Below are 17796 nucleotides of genomic sequence, written 5' to 3'. Positions count from 1 at the left end.
GGGGTGGGGGGGGGGGGTCAAAGGGGGTGGTCTCCCACAGGGCACCATCTAAGATAGGCCCACCACTGCATTCAATAATATTACATAATAAAAACAATTAGATTGGTTGAGAAATATTGTTTCTGGCCTAATTTTTCTGTTCAATACACGAACCTAGCTATTGCTTGCACCTTGTTTAAAGTAAAAACGTGATACCATTAGGTTAACCTAGGTTAAGAAAATAGAAAAAAAACCCTCTCCAAAAATGGTTGTTGTTTTTTTTTTTAGGAGGAGGCTGGAAATGATTCATGGCATTTCCATTCACTTATTAATGTCGAAAAATGATTTAAAATAAACGTGTTTTGAGTTACAACGGTGGTCAAAGAACAAAGCAATGTCTGGTGAAAAGGGAAGACCACTAAAATGCGCAAAATTTTAATGAAAATGGCAGCTTTTTAAAAATCTTGTCAACCTTAATGGCTCACAGAAAATCACAAGATGAGTCAGGTGCTTTTTTTTTTTTTTTTTTTTTTAAAGCAGTGCAGTCCTTGGGGCAGGTATGAATTAGCTGGCCGATAAAATACCCTCCCTCGGTTCATAATGGGACTATGACTTGGCAACATCTTTGTTACAAACTACATTATTATCCTTTGGCAACTCATTAGACCATCGGCTCAGGCCATTTCCCCCCTACAGCCTTAATTAAATTGTAATGATTACAAAAGTAAAGATCAGTCAACAGCTATGTGACGGCCAGTCGTGACTGCATAATGCCAGCAGGCTTACATTTTAAAACGTGTTTTTTTTTTTTTTTTTAAGACATGGCACCTTCAAAACTCCCAGAATTTTAGTCGTCACAATGTTGATGTTAACCATTGTCTGCATCCTCTATGGTTCATTTGGTACTCTGGCATCGAAGTCTTTTGAATTGATGATGGCTTTATCTGCTTGCCAACACATTTGCAACTAATTAGATTTTTTTTAAACCTCATTGTGGATGAATAGATTATCTTCATTTGCCATACATTTACACCCCCAGGTTACTACTGTGTTGCAAGAGCTTTAGAGTGTGTATCAATTTGACACCGACGACAACATGAATTAAACTTAACATATTAAAGACCTCAGACAGACAACATCTTTGTCTTCTTTTAAATATCTTCTAAAAGCTTAATTTTAATTGCCTGCTTTTTAGGGTTTTTTTTTGTTTTAGTTAACCTCATGATATATTCATATATTTATAATCCGCAAAATGACGTTATACTCACAATTCCCAACCTCCTTTAATTTTGTATTCATGTTTGAATGTTATTTTTTTCCAAACCTGGACGGTATTTGTTTTTCGCACGTGCATGTCACCTCTGGTCAACGCTGAATAATTTACATTAAGCGCACAACATAGATAATAACAGATCACCATAGATCATGGCGGCAAGGAAGGAGGAGATTTTTAAGATGAAGCAATGCGTTCAGTTCTACGGAAACACTTTGGATTTTGCATGAAAGGAGATTGTCTTGACAAGATATATTGATGTGGCAAGTGTATCGTCTTTGCAAATGTCGAGTAAATATATAACGGGAACACAACTATTTGTTGATGTGTCTCTCCCGTCACCGTGGCTTCATCAACAGCACCAAACCTGTCATGAATCAACAGCGGCGACTGCCGTGCAAGGTAATGGCACAGACCAAAAACGTGTTGCTGCCTTATTTATTCTAAAACTCAATCATAAATCTCCTCATGTTTAAAGTATTACTTATTGCAGCACACGCAGAGAAGTGTCTTGCTGCCAGACCATGTAGATCAGCTAATATTTTTGAAAAAGAATATGCAAGCCTTTGGCAATATGGTTTACCGTTCCATCCATCCATTTTCTAATCTGCTTATCCTCACACGGGTCGCAGGCGTGCTGGAGATGACTTCGGGCACTAGGCGGGGTACACCCTGAACTGGATGACCCACAATCGCAGGGCACACAAAGATAAACAATCAATCACACCTCGGGGACAACGTAGAGTGTTCCATTAACCTGCCATGCACGTTTTTGGAATGTGGGAGGAAACTGGAGTACCCGGAGAAAACCCAAGCAGGCATAGGGAGAACATGCAAACTCCACACAGGAAGTTCACTGCCTGGAATCGAACCCTGCACCTCTGCACAGTGAGGCGGAAAGGAAAACCAGTCTACCACAATGCCGCCCTGTTCCATACACTTGTTCTTCATAGCAGCAGGTTAATTTAATGTGAAAATATACACATTCAACAGTTGCGTATATTTTTTTTGTTCCGCAAAAAGAGAATGTTGAATATTGTTTAGATATATGAAGCAGATTATCAAAATGCTTTGTTTACATTGATGCTTTCTTGCAGAAAAAAATGAACCCGTTTCTGATAACAAGGTAAGTTAGTGGATAAAAAAGAACTAGCTTGTTTTGTCAAACTTTATTTAGGAGTCATGTTTAATTAGTATAGGCATATTTACAGAAAAGTTGTTGTTGAAATAATGTAACAAAATCACATATCTTGTATCAAATAGTATCATTCAAAAAAAGTGACATTGTTTTCTGTCGAATCGTTGGTTGGGCTTTATATCGGTAAAAAAAAATAAAATAAAATAAAAAACATTGTCACACCCCTAATATTTATATACATATACTCCTTTGATTAACTCAAGGGATCTCTTTGCTCAAAAGGTATCAGTGAGGAGAATTATACGAACGAATTTCCATGCCATGAAATCTACGATGGAACAGAAAGGCCTTTCATCCAAAAGAGGAGTAAACATGGCGGCCGTCGACAGGCATCCAACCGGCTCGAAAAAGACTGGCCGGTTGGGGGGGAATCGCAAAATTCACCACCACACCACTGCATCCAACCAGTGTTATTCCTAAATAGCAATGTAAGGCATTTTTCCCTGCAGCCACTGTTGAAGCATTAAAGTGATGCTACAGTCAAAGCACAACGTGATTATGAATGTGATTACCTTGAGTGGTGTTGCTTCTCAGGCCTGACAAGACGGACCTGCTATTAGATGAGGGGGAAGTGACCTTGGATGCACCTCGGATTGCTTATCATCACCAGCTATGTTTAAGGCAGAATTAAAGGTTTATATGACTTGGTACATGTGTTTGGAATAAGACTGGATTATCAATCTACTTTATATTTAAAAGTAATTAGAATTTGTCATTTCTTTCCAAGTCTCGGCAGAAAGTCATCGTGTGGGCCTTGGTGGGGTTGACAGGTTAATTGAGGAATAATACCCTTCAGAATGATGGATTTTGGTGACTTGAGACGTCGGAATCCATTATAGGGAAACTTAAAAGTGCAATTAATGGTGGAAGCTGGGTGCAAAATTTGTTCTTTTTTAATTTCCCCCCCCCTCCCTGCCTCTCTTGTGTTATTATTAATGTTCTGCATTAAATGTCCAGACGCTCTTGTCTCTGTTTTGGCACTCGCTCCACCGTCCAATAGAGTTTGGCACAAACAAGATTAAATTAATGATCTCATTTTTAGACACTAAATTAAACAAGATTAAATTAATGATCTCATTTTTAGACACTAAAAATGGTTCTGAGCTTGGTTCTGAGCATGATGGCCAAAATGAGGGACATTTTATTAGATAAACTTGAATGGACCATTGTGTTAAAAGAACAGGACCTGCAATGAGACGGAAGCATTCAGCTTGAGTAGTGGTGTCTCGTATTTACCGTCAGTGGGGTCCGAGAGATAATTTTCCAAGATGTTGTTTTCCTTCGGAAGGGAGCAAGACTGCAATGTGATGCAGATAAACAGGTGATTACTGGCATGCCTGTATTTTCAGAACCGGGTGTTGGGTGTCAACACTTGTGTCAATACATTTTAAGTGTGACATGTTTAACTACCTGCTACAGGCTAAATTGTGTGTCGCCACAGCTCTGCAAAGGGTGATTTTAATGACACATCTTCTTATTGTTATCTCTATTGGCGGTATAGCGGCAGCATAAATTATGAATGATGTACACTGTTGTCATTACTGTGATATAAATTAAAGTGTCTAATTTTGTGGGTGGAAGAGGTGGTAATCAGACTTTGTAGCTTACTGATTCGGTATTAAAGGTGATGTGATAAATGAATGATGTCATTCACTGACGCCGTGCTTGTATAGATACATTAAGGTTATGCAGAAGAGAACAAATGGTTGTCTTAATATCTATTCGATGCACTCGTCTGTCCTCCGCTCATGCCCCCCATCACTCGGACAGCTGGAAACAAAATTCATCCGATTCGTTCTGCTGCTTTTCTCTCTCCCCACTGCCTCATTCCCCCCTTCCTTGGCCCCACCAATCCCCCTCACTGTCGTAATAGGATCTGCAGGAATCATTCAAAGGCTAGATATAATTTACTGCTTGCCGTGCACAATAACCCCTCCCACTTTCACCCCCTTTCTCAATCGCACAAGGTGCCCCGCGGATGAACTAATCATACTTGAAATATTATTTCTGCTTCTTATTCCTCCATTTTATGAACAGCTCCTTTTTTTTATGGTGCGATGGGTTTAACCCCTGCCTGGTCCTACCCTCATCAGTCTGTAAGAGGCAAGGGGGAGTGTGTGTGTGTGTGTGCGTGTGTCTAGGCCGCAGGAGACAGACAGAAAAAGCTATGGAATATATATTTCTTTGTTTACATACATGCTTTATATGTGTAATGGTTTTGATAAATTCATGTCGTATCCAGATAATGGCTCTATAGTAAAAATAACATACTGCATACAGTATAATAATACATCAATATTATATAATAAGAAAATCACAAAATAAAAACTACTTAGAGAAAAGTCACCTTGATTTCTTCATGCGGGTCTCCGTGTTGACCTGCAGCCGTTTTTCATTCATAAAGTACTACTGTATGCCTTTGCGATGATGGTGTTCCGCTAACCAAAAGAGAAAAAAAAAAACTTTGAACACTTCTTGACAAATCACGGAGAGGGATCAGACACACGGTTTGGGAAAATTACCAATATCAAACTTTTGGTGAAAACAAAAGCTTTGGGAAACTCAAATGAACAGTCAAAAGTAGAGATAGAAAATGCACTTAGGAAACCAACAATAAACATCGCGCACCTAGCACAAAAATGGAATCTACAAAAAAGTGGAAGTAGAGAGGATCCAAAACAACTTGAAGGAGATCAACCAAACAAGAAGTGCTGTAAATGGGTCGGAGGAGATGGCCCAGGACAGGGTGACATGGAGAGGCCTAATTGAAGACCTAAAGCCCACCCGAGGTACAAAGGTCCAAGAGTAATGTCTTCATCTACCGCAGTATCCGTTTACAGTACTAGATAATCTCATCGGAATCAGAGGTCAATCCACCAAGAATCCAATCAATATTATGAGATTGGAGGAGTTGGGTAAAAGCTGCTATGCCCTAATAAAAAGTATCCCGAAGAAGCATTATCCTGTGAAAACCACGCCCCTCATATGAAATAGCTCTCAGAATATCTACAATTAAGAATTGTTAATTTGCATGATCCCGGAAAGGATCACAATAATCTCTAAAAGCCTTGATGTTCATCACTCCATGGTAAGTCATATACATTTATCCGGAGAAAGTTCAGCACTCTTGCTAGTCTTCCTTGAAGTCTCCATCCTGTAAAGATGACTGGAAGATCACAGTGCAGAATGCTTATGAGGTCAAGAAGAATCCTGTAATGTCGGCTGAAGATTTATTGAAATCTCTGGTGCATCCTAACATCTCTGCTGAAAAATCTACCATGACTAAACCATTGACAAAATGACAGAAGGATAACAAACAAGAAGCCACTGCTGTACAAAAAATAAATAAAATAAAAAGTTGCTTAAAGTTTGATATTTGCAAAAGAGTTGTTCCACAGGGCTCTAATTGTAAAACATTGCTATAAAACCAATGTTCAGTTATTTGGAAGGAACACAAACACACTATGTGCAGAGAAATAAAATATGCAGCACCATTTAAACCAACTGAAGTATGGTGGAAGGGCATAATGTTTTGGGATGGCTTTGCTTCTTCAGGGCCTGGATGGTTAGCCATTATCAACAGAAAATGAGCCATTTTTTAAAGCGGAAGTTAAGATAATCTGTGTAACAACTGAAGATAAACAGAGGATGTATTATGGAACAGGACAATAGCCCAAAGGACAAAAGTAAATCAACAACAGAATACCTTTAACAATAGAAAGTCCGCCTTTTGGGTTGGCCCTGCCCGAGTCCTGAGCTCACAACCTGACATGCTGTGGCAAGACCTCAATTGAGCGATTCACTAGAGTTTTATGAGTTTTATGGAAATGTGTTTGTGTGGTTTCCGTTAAAGCAGTGTTTTACTATTGTGACTTAGATGACGTTGAGATCAAATTTTATGACAAAATTATGTTGACTCGCATACTTTTTCGTTAGTGATTGGAACCACAAAGAGAAAAAAAGCAGAGCTTGGACATTTTAACAGAAAATGAAAGGAAATATGGTGTAGTTGTCACTTTCGAGATTGATCTAACTAATGATTTAAGTAACGAACAGTTATATAAGAGAAGCTATATATTTTTTTATGATTATTACATCTGTGTAGTGGCTCAGCAGATGTGATAATACGATACAGAGTGGAAAAATGTGAAACAGGGAAGGGGAAAAAAAGAGGCCAATCGAAATGAGGAAGAGGACATAGACCACAGGCAGACATCAGCTGCTCACTTGTACTTAGGAAACACATTTACTTCTCATTGATTCCCAATGCTTTAGTCAATTTCTTGTCACTTTTCATTGCCTGTGCATGTGATCTCAGTTGAGCAGCTCGTAGAGAAGAAACAACACATGGATAATTTAGTGAAGAAACGAAGCCAACAGTCCTCTTGATCTAAACCACAGTAAGCATATTGGGGAATTTTGCATATTAAATAATACAAGCAAATAAAACAGAAATATTATTGTGTAACATGCAAAATGTACACAAGGGGAAGTGCACAGTATATAGTAAGACCACAATAAAGCTCCTGTAGCAGAACACGCCAGATGCAAGTCAATAACTCAAACTCAGCAGTCAACCGCAGTTGGACAACAGATGTTTTGACCCAGCGTTTTTAATAAATCACTCGGAAGTAGTTATTATTAGTTTAATTACTTTAGTTATCTGTTGCTTCTTTCACGGTCATACACACACAACACTAATATATATATATATATATATATATATATATATATATATATACACACACACACACACACATATACATCCTCCACAGCCTGTATTTCGCATCACTCTCCATGTTGACTGCAATGACATTAGCTACCACCGCTTGTTTGTGGCTTTAATGACAAGTAAGAGGGGGCTGTTGTCGCCATAGCAACAGCCAAGATTTAATACATCATACCTTGTTAGGGTCGTCAAGAGGGGATGTTTTGGTCAAAAATTAATATATCACAGGAAGGGGAACAGTGTGGGACGACTGCTCAGCATTCATCACAAGGTTGCTAATTGCAACATTAATTTCGTGCTGCAGAAAGAGGCAACCATCCTCAGTGGATGTTTAGTGACCTTGGCCTGATATGTTGAGAGTGCTATGTGTGCATGAGGAAGACAGTGAGGATGATAGAGAAGCTGAACAAAGATTGGGGGTGTGCTGCTGGGGGGTGGGCACAGGCTCCAGGCAGTGAATGCCGCACTTTAATTGCATATGAGTCACAATTGGAGAAAAACAGACATTAAGCAATCCAGACTCATCTGCGGCTTGACTGAAAAACTACTATTGTGTGGGTTTAGGTGTTTACGATGAAACAAAAAGTCGAGGAGAAAGAAATAATTGATGTGGTGTGTTTGTCATTAGCTGTGATGCGATATTTTGTTTTTTAATAAGTACTGCATCAGCTTGGCTGGACGGACGCACAACTCAGGCTTACTCCTCTTTGCTGACCTGCTGTATTCGATTTTATTTTGTTTTGGGTTTTTTTTGTTTTTGTCAACCGGTGCTCGGATGTGATCATAATCATTAAGTGCTTAGTGCTGTGCAACTACATTGCAGCAAAAGTTGATGTTGCAACAATGAAATAGGGTGGTTATTTCGCATAAGAACTACCCAATATGGGAATTTTTTTCAACACAATTTGACCAGTATAGGATTATTTTTGACTCAACTGTTTTAAGACTGTCTTAGTTATAGTACATTATTACGGAGTAATTATTTTCCTTATTTAAAAAAAAACTGGAAAATACTGATTGGGTGGAATGGATTAATGGCATTTCCATTCATTTCAATGGGCAAAGATGATTTGAAGTGTTTCAAGTTACCAGCGTGATCACACAATGAATATAACGTGCTTTCCAAAGCACCACTATATCATATTCTTTAAGATTAATTTTTATTCCACTTATTGTTTTAATCATGCTTTATGTCAGCGGTAATGCCCTTGCGGAACACATCTGATTTATGTACCTAATGAAGTGTCCAGCTTGTGCATGTGTAGTCTTTTGTCTTTGAAACCCTACTTGTATAATTACTCCAAGTGAAACACTGCCTGCATTATTCGCATGTACTCGCTTGCATGCTTGTTCATAATGTCGCCACTTTCATTAGCCCACATTCAGCGAGAATAATGAGCAATTCACTCACTTGACAAAAAGCCCTCAGTAGAACCCTGTTCGGTTTAATTATAGGATAATCTCAAGAAGACAATGGACAATGATGATACGACAGTCGCTGCTATTTGTATGTAATCAATGTTTAATATGTAAAGGCTCTTGGAGATAAGGCGTTAAGTGGTACTTTTCCTCACTTGAAAAGCACTTCCTCATTTGAGGCTCAATCCATTTGATTTACTGAGCTTCCAACCAGGGGGAAAATGGGACCAAAGGAATTGTTTGGAATATATTCTCGGAGTGTTCCTCTTAAGGGTTAAATTGTTGATGTTAAATGGCATGCTGGAATCTGCTATCTACCCGCTAATTAGATAGCAATTACAGCAGAGCTATGCGAGCCTGTCTGTTCCAATTAGAAACACTTTTAGCAGTCAGTCCGCCTGACCTTTGCTTTACTTTCTCTACTTTAAATTAATGGCAGATACGACGGGTAAAATGTGCTTCGATGGTCAGTCTTGTTGCTAGGCAGACATACCCACGCACACTTTGAGCTTAATGGTCATTCACAAGACATACTCAATATTTTATTTTTTTTTTTTTTGTAATTTCATCATCTATATTTTTTTAAGGGCAAACTGGAGCCCGTCCCAGTCGACTTTGGGCGAATGGCGGGGTGCTGTTCTGCATTGGTCGCCAGACAATCTCAGGTCACGTGTGGATAACTTTTCACATTCACATGAAAGGACCATTTTAGCGTCTTCGATTAACCCAAGTTTTCCGACGATACCATTTTTATTAGGTTCTTTTACAAAGTGCCACACTGGAACAGCAATCGCCAAGCTGCCTTTGCTTTCAGCACATAACACGGTGACGGAGGGATATTTGTTCAGACCATTCACGCCTCAATGTGTGTGCGTGTGTGTGTGTGTGTGTGTGTGTGTGAAAAAAGCTTGCTGCCTAGCAACAGGGACAATTGCTTTCAATACACTATGACAGGTGATGTGAATGCTCGGGGTGAAACTTCACATCAATGTCCTACGAGCAAACATCCATATACTGATGATGTTTACACATACCGTATTTTCCATTATGTGTACTCCGCTCCGGAGTATAGGTCGCACCAGCCACAAAATGCATTCTAAAGAAAAAAAACGTATAAATCGTATAAATTGCATTTTTGGGGGAAATTTATTTGATAAAATCCAACACCAAGAACAGACATGTTATCTTCAAAGGCTGAACAACAGGCTGAATAAGTGTACGAGATGCTAACGTTACATGACGCATAAACAACGAACTGAAAATGTGCCTGCTATGTTCACGTAACATATTAAGAGTTATTCACAAAACTATAGCATAAAGAACATGCTAACAAGTTTACCAAACCATCAGTGTCACTCCAAATCATTAAATCCAATGAAATCTGCATCTTCTGTGTAAGTTTTAAACAACTCTGCCAACTCTGGAGGTAGAAGATGCTGCACTTCCTCTTCTACGTCGCTTACATCAGACTCAGTCGACTTATCAACACAGGCCTAGAGCGCCCTCTTGCGATTTAATGTGAAAATAACGTGAAATGATAACGTGTTAATAATTTCACACATAAATCGCTACAGAGCATAAATCATACCCCCTTATAGTCCGGATAATACAGTAGTCAATATTCGGGTTAAAGTCAAAATTATGGTTTCTGACACACTCGGGATAAAATGTTTGCATGCATGACTGGACAAATTTACTCCTGTTTACACGCTAATTGCGATCAACTGGAATATCCCGATCTAAACAGGTGACGTACAGGTAACGTCATGACGCAAACAGACATCTTTTCCACTTCTTACTTTCTATCATCAATAACACACATTTTATTCATGTCATGCTGCACCCAAATAAAGCAGTCTGTTTCCTCCTCGCTGCTTCTGTGATGCATTTGAGTTTCTGCTACATGTTCATTTACCTCTACTCGTCGCCCCTCAGACGCACGGCCACTGTGTCATTTGTGCCGCAGAGACAGAAAATAATGTGCTCAAATGACCAAGATTCTTGAAGGACAGTGTATACGCAAAACACAAATCAATTTTCCTTTCAATGGAGGTATTCGGATCGCCTTTGTATGACTAAATATTTGGGTTAGAAAAGGGGTTTTTAAAAATTCAAATTTCAGCGTATTTTGGTTTTTATTGCACGTTTATGTGACCTTTCAAAACCGGAGTATTGGCAATATTCAAAAGGTTACCGACTGCATTTAAACGTAGTCACTGTCACCTAAGAACGGGGCCTACTGCGTTATCATCTCAGGAAAGATGTGTGTGCATGTGCATGCGTTCAATTGAACACAGAGAACCACAAGGGCAGAGTTTTCACATGTATTAACTCTGGGACCAGGTTTAAAACAATGTTTGTATTTGGACTCCCAAAAAGCCGGTTCCCTTGGACAAAACACCAATTTAATACCTTTTCACTGAAGAACGATGTCATGGAAATGGATCTAAAGCCCACCGCAGGTTACAGGAATCACACTCTTGGTACTGGTTTGCCCTCCTTCTCACTGGGAGGAACTCTCCGAATGACTGAGGAGTGTCTCAGGCATCCACAGTCCACCTGGTCTCTATTATCTCTCCATTTCACAGGCTTGCACCCCCTAACAGGGCAGCCTGGGAATGGGTCTGGCTCTTTCATCTTCCAATCATTATAGCAGCCAGCTCAGGGTCATGGGCCCATGCAGGCTGACAGGCATTCCGGCAGCAACACACTACAAGTGATTTTGGTTAGGTTTTTGAAAAACACAAAAAGCCTTTAAAAAAAAAAAAAAAGAGAGACAGAAATATCCATATACGAACAAGTCTCAAAGCACTTATTGTATTAAGAATCCGTCCCAGAGTTCACATCCTATGTGAAATATGATGCTGCACCTCCGAGTTGGGCTTCTCGCCTCCCTAATAACAACGCCCTTCCTCAGCCATGGTCTCAATGAAGCCTTTTTTTGTGGCACAAACACAAGAGGCACACAGGAAAACCAAGACGAATTTTGTTTTTTTTAAACATCTTCCTATATGAAAGTGGTGTTCATATGTGTAAAGTGACATCATGTTGATCCCCCACCATCCCTTTCTGCTGTTTTATTACTCTTAAATCATGTCCACCGAGGGACATTTGAAGACAGATCAAGGAGAAGCCAAATTCTTTCCCTTCAGCTTTAACGTCCAAAGGGATTTAACAGACTATTCTCAGACAATCTGTGAAACACATTTACGGAGAAAGGATACACCACCTGATGGTTCGGCTCTGACATGGTACACCCATTATCATTTTGCATATGAGAGCAGAATGAGGTGTAATAATTGATCTCTCATGTACTTGCACTCACGCTCCCACAACACTGTCAGCGCGACGTTGTTTCAAGGGGAACGCACTCTCGAGCAGAGCGCACTAGAAGCCTTTTCAATGCATCATCACATTGAGGTTACAGAAATGACACGAAAGGCACTTTGAAGTTGAGGAAAATTCTCCCTTATTTCTGCTCCAGCACATGATTTATTAAGGGCTAAAAGTAGGGAAAACGAGACAAGGAAAGGGGCAGGTAAAGGATATAGAAGGACAAACACATTCCATGCACATATTCTCTTCATTATGAGTGATGGGGGGGGGGGGGGGGGGGCTACTTTTTAAAAAAAAAAAAACACACAGGGGGAGCCAACCATCAGTGTCATTTTTATTGCTGGGGTGGGGGGGGGGGGGGGGGACTGATCATTCAATTACCGACTGCCGTCACAGGCTAATATTCCTGCCTGTCAGGGTCCATTCCGACTCAGTTTTGGTCGGACTTCTTCTGATGGACCTCATTTCCTGTTAAACAGAACCAGAAGGCGCTGCAAAAATGGTGACACTTGATCCTGTGTTCAAGAAACGGGAAGTGCTGCGGCACAGCCCTCAGCCTGCTATGCTAGGCTGCACACCTTCCCAGCATGGATCCTGGAGTGAAGGGTGTTTACCTGCCACTCAGTCCAACAGCACAACTGCGGACTAACAATGGGTTTCTTTGGAAGCTAACGGCTTGCTTTTTTTCAGTGTAGAAATGTGATCAGCTCGTCATCATTGCTCTTTATTTATCCGCCACATTACGTTGTCGCTCAAGCTATTTACTCTTGAGCTCTGTTCTTCACGGACATCTCCATTCGATGCCCTGACTTGTGGGGATCACTTGCTATGCAGAAGCTTAGGTCACAATGCACAGCAAATCATGCCAACTTTGAACTTCTGGCTTGGTGTGGACACAACTGGTTTTAGCAGATTCATCACGCCCCCAACTGGAAGACGCTGGCACATTTTCCCTGCTGCTTTTCCCACTGAAAAGTTTTGTTTGGTTAATTATTTTTAAGTTGAAATGATTTACTTTTACATTTCCTGTGCCGTGGGGCGGCTCAAGGTAGAACTCTGGAAGGTTTACACTTGTTTGGTGAGGGAAATCACTAACTGGGACCACAGCTGTCTTTCTGAAGCAAGCCAGCCAGTTAGCATATTTATTTTATGATTGTTCTTGATGAGTGATCACAGACTACACCAATCGAATGTGACAGTTTACAGTATAACGAGACAGACACAGCTGATGCTGTTTGTGCAGCTTTCTCCTCTGAGAAGCCCACTAAAACAACCCACAAAATAAAAACGGTCACATAGGCCTACTTGCGAACCACTGTCTAAAAAACTACTACTGTGCTGAGCTTGAACTTATTGCCTTGCAAAATCGTGTGCACAAAACAGAACAATGGTGGACCTCCATCCATTTATCCATTTGATGCCACTTGTCAGAATCAGAATCACCTTTATTGGCCAAGTATGTAAAACACACAAGGAATTTGTCTCCGGTAGTATGGGCAACAGTAGTCTTGCAATAACAAGCAACTACGATAAACAAAGGCATGACAAATGTGATCAACTCGTCGATCTCTATTCTATAGAGATAATGAAACACGGAACAATGCGCCACACACACACACGCACACATTTATACACCGTGGTTTAGAATGCCAAAGCAGAGTCAGTCCATCCAAAATAGCCATGCTTGCCTTTTACCCCTCAAAAGACATACTGTATATGGTATTTCACTGTGTTTTGGGAGTATGTCAGAAATTGACTGGTAAAAAAAGACAGCTGAAAAGTAAAAGCCATACGCCCCATCGCTCACTTACAATGAATGACGTACTGAGACACATTGAGAATTATAATTAAATATGGGGACAAGTATTACTGAGGTGGGCTATTCTCCTCACACTGCCCAAGGCCTGTGTTAGGCCAAGGCGCTAACCCAATTTCACACTGCGTGACTTGGTCTGGCCTGTTTCAATGCACTATCACAGTGTGAGTGCCATCTGGTCCTGGCCTCTGAAGCAAATGGCCTTGCTTTTCACACAGATCAGATTAGGGTCTTTTTAATTCATTCGGGATGTGCCCTTGTGTGTTAATTGGCTCAACATGGCCAGTGAATCTCGCCTGTTGCTTAAGAAAGGATGGACTCTTCTTTGGAGGTTTAAGTTCCCTTAAGACCCCCTATATCAATCTGTTTTCACATATTTATGATAAATTATCTGTTGAGTCTTTTACTGTATAAATATGGTGCATATAAGATATTTGTGCCCTGTTGTGATCTGCTTTGATTACATTAAATCATGAGTCTGGCAATGGCTTTTTTTTAACGTTTGTTGACCAGATATTTCGCTATGTTTCGTGGACACAATGTTGGCAGGCAAAGAAAATGCAAAAAAAAAACAAAAAACAATAAATTGAAAAGAAAATGATGTGATGTATGTATGTATATATGTGTGAATGTGTGTGTGTGTGTGTGCATGTTGGGCCGATACTGAGTGTGGCAGCTTGAGCTCTACATCGCTGTCGGTTCAATACATCACTGACACTCAGGTGGATTACAGATGTTCTTTTTATTACAACACTGCAACACAGTATGGCAGGAGCAAAGGTGAAGCCACGTTCAGTTCCGGTCAACTACCACTCTGCATTCCTCATAGCTCTGCCTGACAAACAAAATTTTGTTTCTTCTCTTAAACAAAAACAAAATATACGTGTGCGTGTGTGTGTGTGTGTGTGTGTGTGTGTGTGTGTGTGTGTGTGATCGTGTAGTGTTTTAACTAAAGCATTCTGGTAGAAATGATATGATTCCTACTAACCAATTTTTGCAACTACACATAGTAAAGGAGAAAAATAACACATCCATTCTCGTTGACGAACATACTGCAGACACGTGACTGCGTAATACAAACGTGAATGGCGTCTACAATGAAATGCACCAAAAATACAGTCGAATAAATGAAAAATAGCAACATGAACCACAAGATAAAGCAAAAGTAACAAAAGATATACATTACCTGCAACACGGTATGACGGGAACAATGGTGAAGACGCTTTCAGTCCTGCACAATTTTCTGCGCAACAAACGAGCGTTTGCTAATCAACTCCACCCGTAATAAGTTTTAGTCTACAAAAAAAAAACGCCACTTTAACAACAACACAGAAAACATGTGGGCTCAGAACAATTAAGGGGAAATACTTGAGCACAACACACAGCAGTATAAGAAAAACAAATTGAAATTATCTAGAATTGTTCATCAACGAGATGCAACTCACCACTCTGCATTCCTCGTCTTTCTGACGACGTACGGCGGTAAGCAGGTGCCACAATCTTTGCTGTTGAGTCACTTCCGCTATAATTTATTAGTTCGTTTCACTGTTACACACACACACACACACACAAATATCACAAAACCAGGCGTATGTTTTCGTTTTGAGTTACTGTATTTACAAAAATAGTGATTGTGAGTTTTTAGATTTTTCGAAAAAATGCCCTCCTTTAGTTTTCATTTCTGCCCAGAAGTTAAAATTGTGGTCCGAGTTCATGAAAATAAGTGCATAGTAGATCTATATCGTAATTAAGGAAACTTTAGCCAACGGTATGCTAGCACGTCTCGGTAACAAGTTGCCTGATATACTGTAACCCGGAGTTACTCGCATCCTACGTCACTTCACAAATTGTCCAAATAAATGGACAGAGCAAACAATAAAAGTCGAAGCACACCATAATATGAACCCAGCACGAAATCAAACCCAAGATGGACTTCTCCTCAGAGCGAATGTCGTCATTGGATCCGGACACCAGCGAATTTTTGAAATTCAAAGATAGTTAATCGTCAGTTCCAGGGTCTCTTTCTTAACGAGTCTATTTCTACTTTTAACTTTATGCTTTCATGCACCATAACAAGTAATATCACAATAACGAGAACGTTAAACGCTACTCTGTTTACACACGATCACGCGAGGCACCGCCCCCCGTTTTTTTATTGAAATGCGCTGAACAGTGACGTTATCACGTACGTGAAGTTCCGGCAGCGTGCAGTTAGACAACGTGTCGTAAGAAAGTTTTGACTGACAATTACGGGTGAACGTACGCACAAAATGATTCGAACGTAAAAGGTACTTGTACTCGCAACGATGTTTCAGCTTACTTGGAGAAGAAATGCTACAAACATAGCATTTTCCCATGATGCCGCAGGGTATTTAGTTAGCATAAATATGGGCAAAATGCCAAACAAATCACGCACTGCAGCCATGAGAAAACCATAAAATCAAGAATAAAGAATGTTTGCTTTCTTAATTTTCTAATGTATTGGTATTGGTTTAATCAGAAAACATTTACACCCCCCCCCCCCCAATAATGGCATGCGGAAGTCAATAGCCCGTGGCATTTTGGTAAAAAATGTGAAACGTACATCATGCACTGACAACCACACAATTCTGAATGAAATTCCATCTTACAATTTTCTGATCTGCTTATCCTCACAAGGGTCGAGCGTGAGGCATGCTGGAGCCTATTCCAGCTGTCTTGCAGTAGGCTGGGTACACACTGAACCTGTTGCCAGCCAATTGCAGGGCACACAGAGACGAACAACTCATCGCATTCACCATCACACCTAGGGACAATTTAGAGTGTCCCATTAGCCTGGCATGCATGTTTTTGGAATGTAAGAGGAAACAAGATTACTCTAAGAAAACCCACGCGGGCACGGAGAGAGCATGCCAACTCCACATAATAAGGCCGGAGCTGGAATCGAACCCTGCACCTCTGCATTATGAGGTCAACAAGCCAACCAGTCGAACACCATTCCACCCTACGAATGAACAATGTTAACGTATTTAATTTTTAAATGTATTTGTATAATGTGGGCCAAATGCTAAAAAAACAAAAAAACCCTCCCCAGCTTTTTATTTTACCTCACACACGTGCAAGTCAATACCCCGTGGCATTTAGGAAATATACTTCATTTGTAGCAATTAACCTACAAGTACGTTTGAAACTATTTGCCAGTCAAAAATTTTTACTTCTCTCTCACACACACACACACACACACACACACACACACGCACACACACACACACACACTTCCCTCTCTCTTTCTCTCTGCATAGATAAATAAGACATATAATCATGCAAGTAATGTTTTACAGACATAATTATGAGGTGTGAATCTTTTTATTCATAGAGTCCATCAGAACAGAGAAGAATGAGTCCAAAGCCCAAAAGTCTATGCTCATACTTATTTTAATGTATCACAATGAGCAAGAAACATACTTGATGAAATATTTTCAAAGGAGTATATTCAATTAACATCTACAATCAACTTAACTAGGACAACAAGGTTTTGTGACAAAAGTTTTTTTAAAAGTCTGAAGTTCCATGTGGTTTGGATGTACGTCAGTTTCCATGTCATTTGGTACAGTCAGGAAATCTTCATCATATAATTACAGTAACAAAAAAGCTAACAAGACTACAGTATAGAAAAGACATCAAGAACAACATTTTTGGTTTAACTTGCTCTTTTTTGTACATTGCAAGGCTGTTTTTTTTCTACCCTCAGCTGGGCTGCCTGGAGCCCCGGAGCCATGCTTATGAGGCTCGAACGAGGAGTCATTTAAAGAAACGAAAAAAAAAAGTCTAAAAGGTTTTAAAAAACAAAATAAACCAAAAGAAAAAGTTGTGGCACCAGAAGTCACAAAAGGAACAGATCGCCCCAAGTAGCAGTTCATCTTTGACGTTGGAGCAAATGGTTGTTTGGTTGTTAGTTTGGTTGTTGATTTTGGTTAATATGCTTTTCTTTAAGTGTACAACTGCCTCTTTTTCAATAAAAGACAGTGTGGAGAACCCGACCCCGCTCTCTGCTGTTACTTTCTCTT

The 17796-nt window shown here is 40.0% G+C and overlaps 1 long non-coding RNA gene across 3 annotated transcripts in view; it reads right to left on the bottom strand.

Annotated features, from left to right (window-relative positions):
* Positions 1-16086, bottom strand: part of LOC109525986 (uncharacterized) — a 22005-nt gene extending 5919 nt beyond the window's left edge. Inside the window, exons 1-4 of one of the 3 annotated variants that reach the window (XR_002170245.1) lie at positions 15644-16086; positions 15196-15295; positions 14937-14993; positions 14440-14585 (exon numbers count right to left, since the gene is read on the bottom strand). This is a non-coding gene — a long non-coding RNA (uncharacterized LOC109525986). Of the gene's footprint in view, positions 1-14437; positions 14586-14936; positions 14994-15195 lie in introns of those variants that run through there. The other 2 variants (XR_002170244.1, XR_002170246.1) reach the window with 2 other exon arrangements.
* Between the last annotated feature and the right edge of the window lie 1710 nt (positions 16087-17796).

Source organism: Hippocampus comes, unplaced genomic scaffold (assembly GCF_001891065.2).
Source record: "Hippocampus comes isolate QL1 unplaced genomic scaffold, H_comes_QL1_v1.1 scaffold261, whole genome shotgun sequence".
NCBI classification, from domain to species: Eukaryota; Metazoa; Chordata; class Actinopteri; order Syngnathiformes; family Syngnathidae; genus Hippocampus; species Hippocampus comes.
The sequence above is the reverse complement of the archived record's forward strand: the minus strand, read 5'-3'. Positions and strand labels throughout refer to the sequence as shown.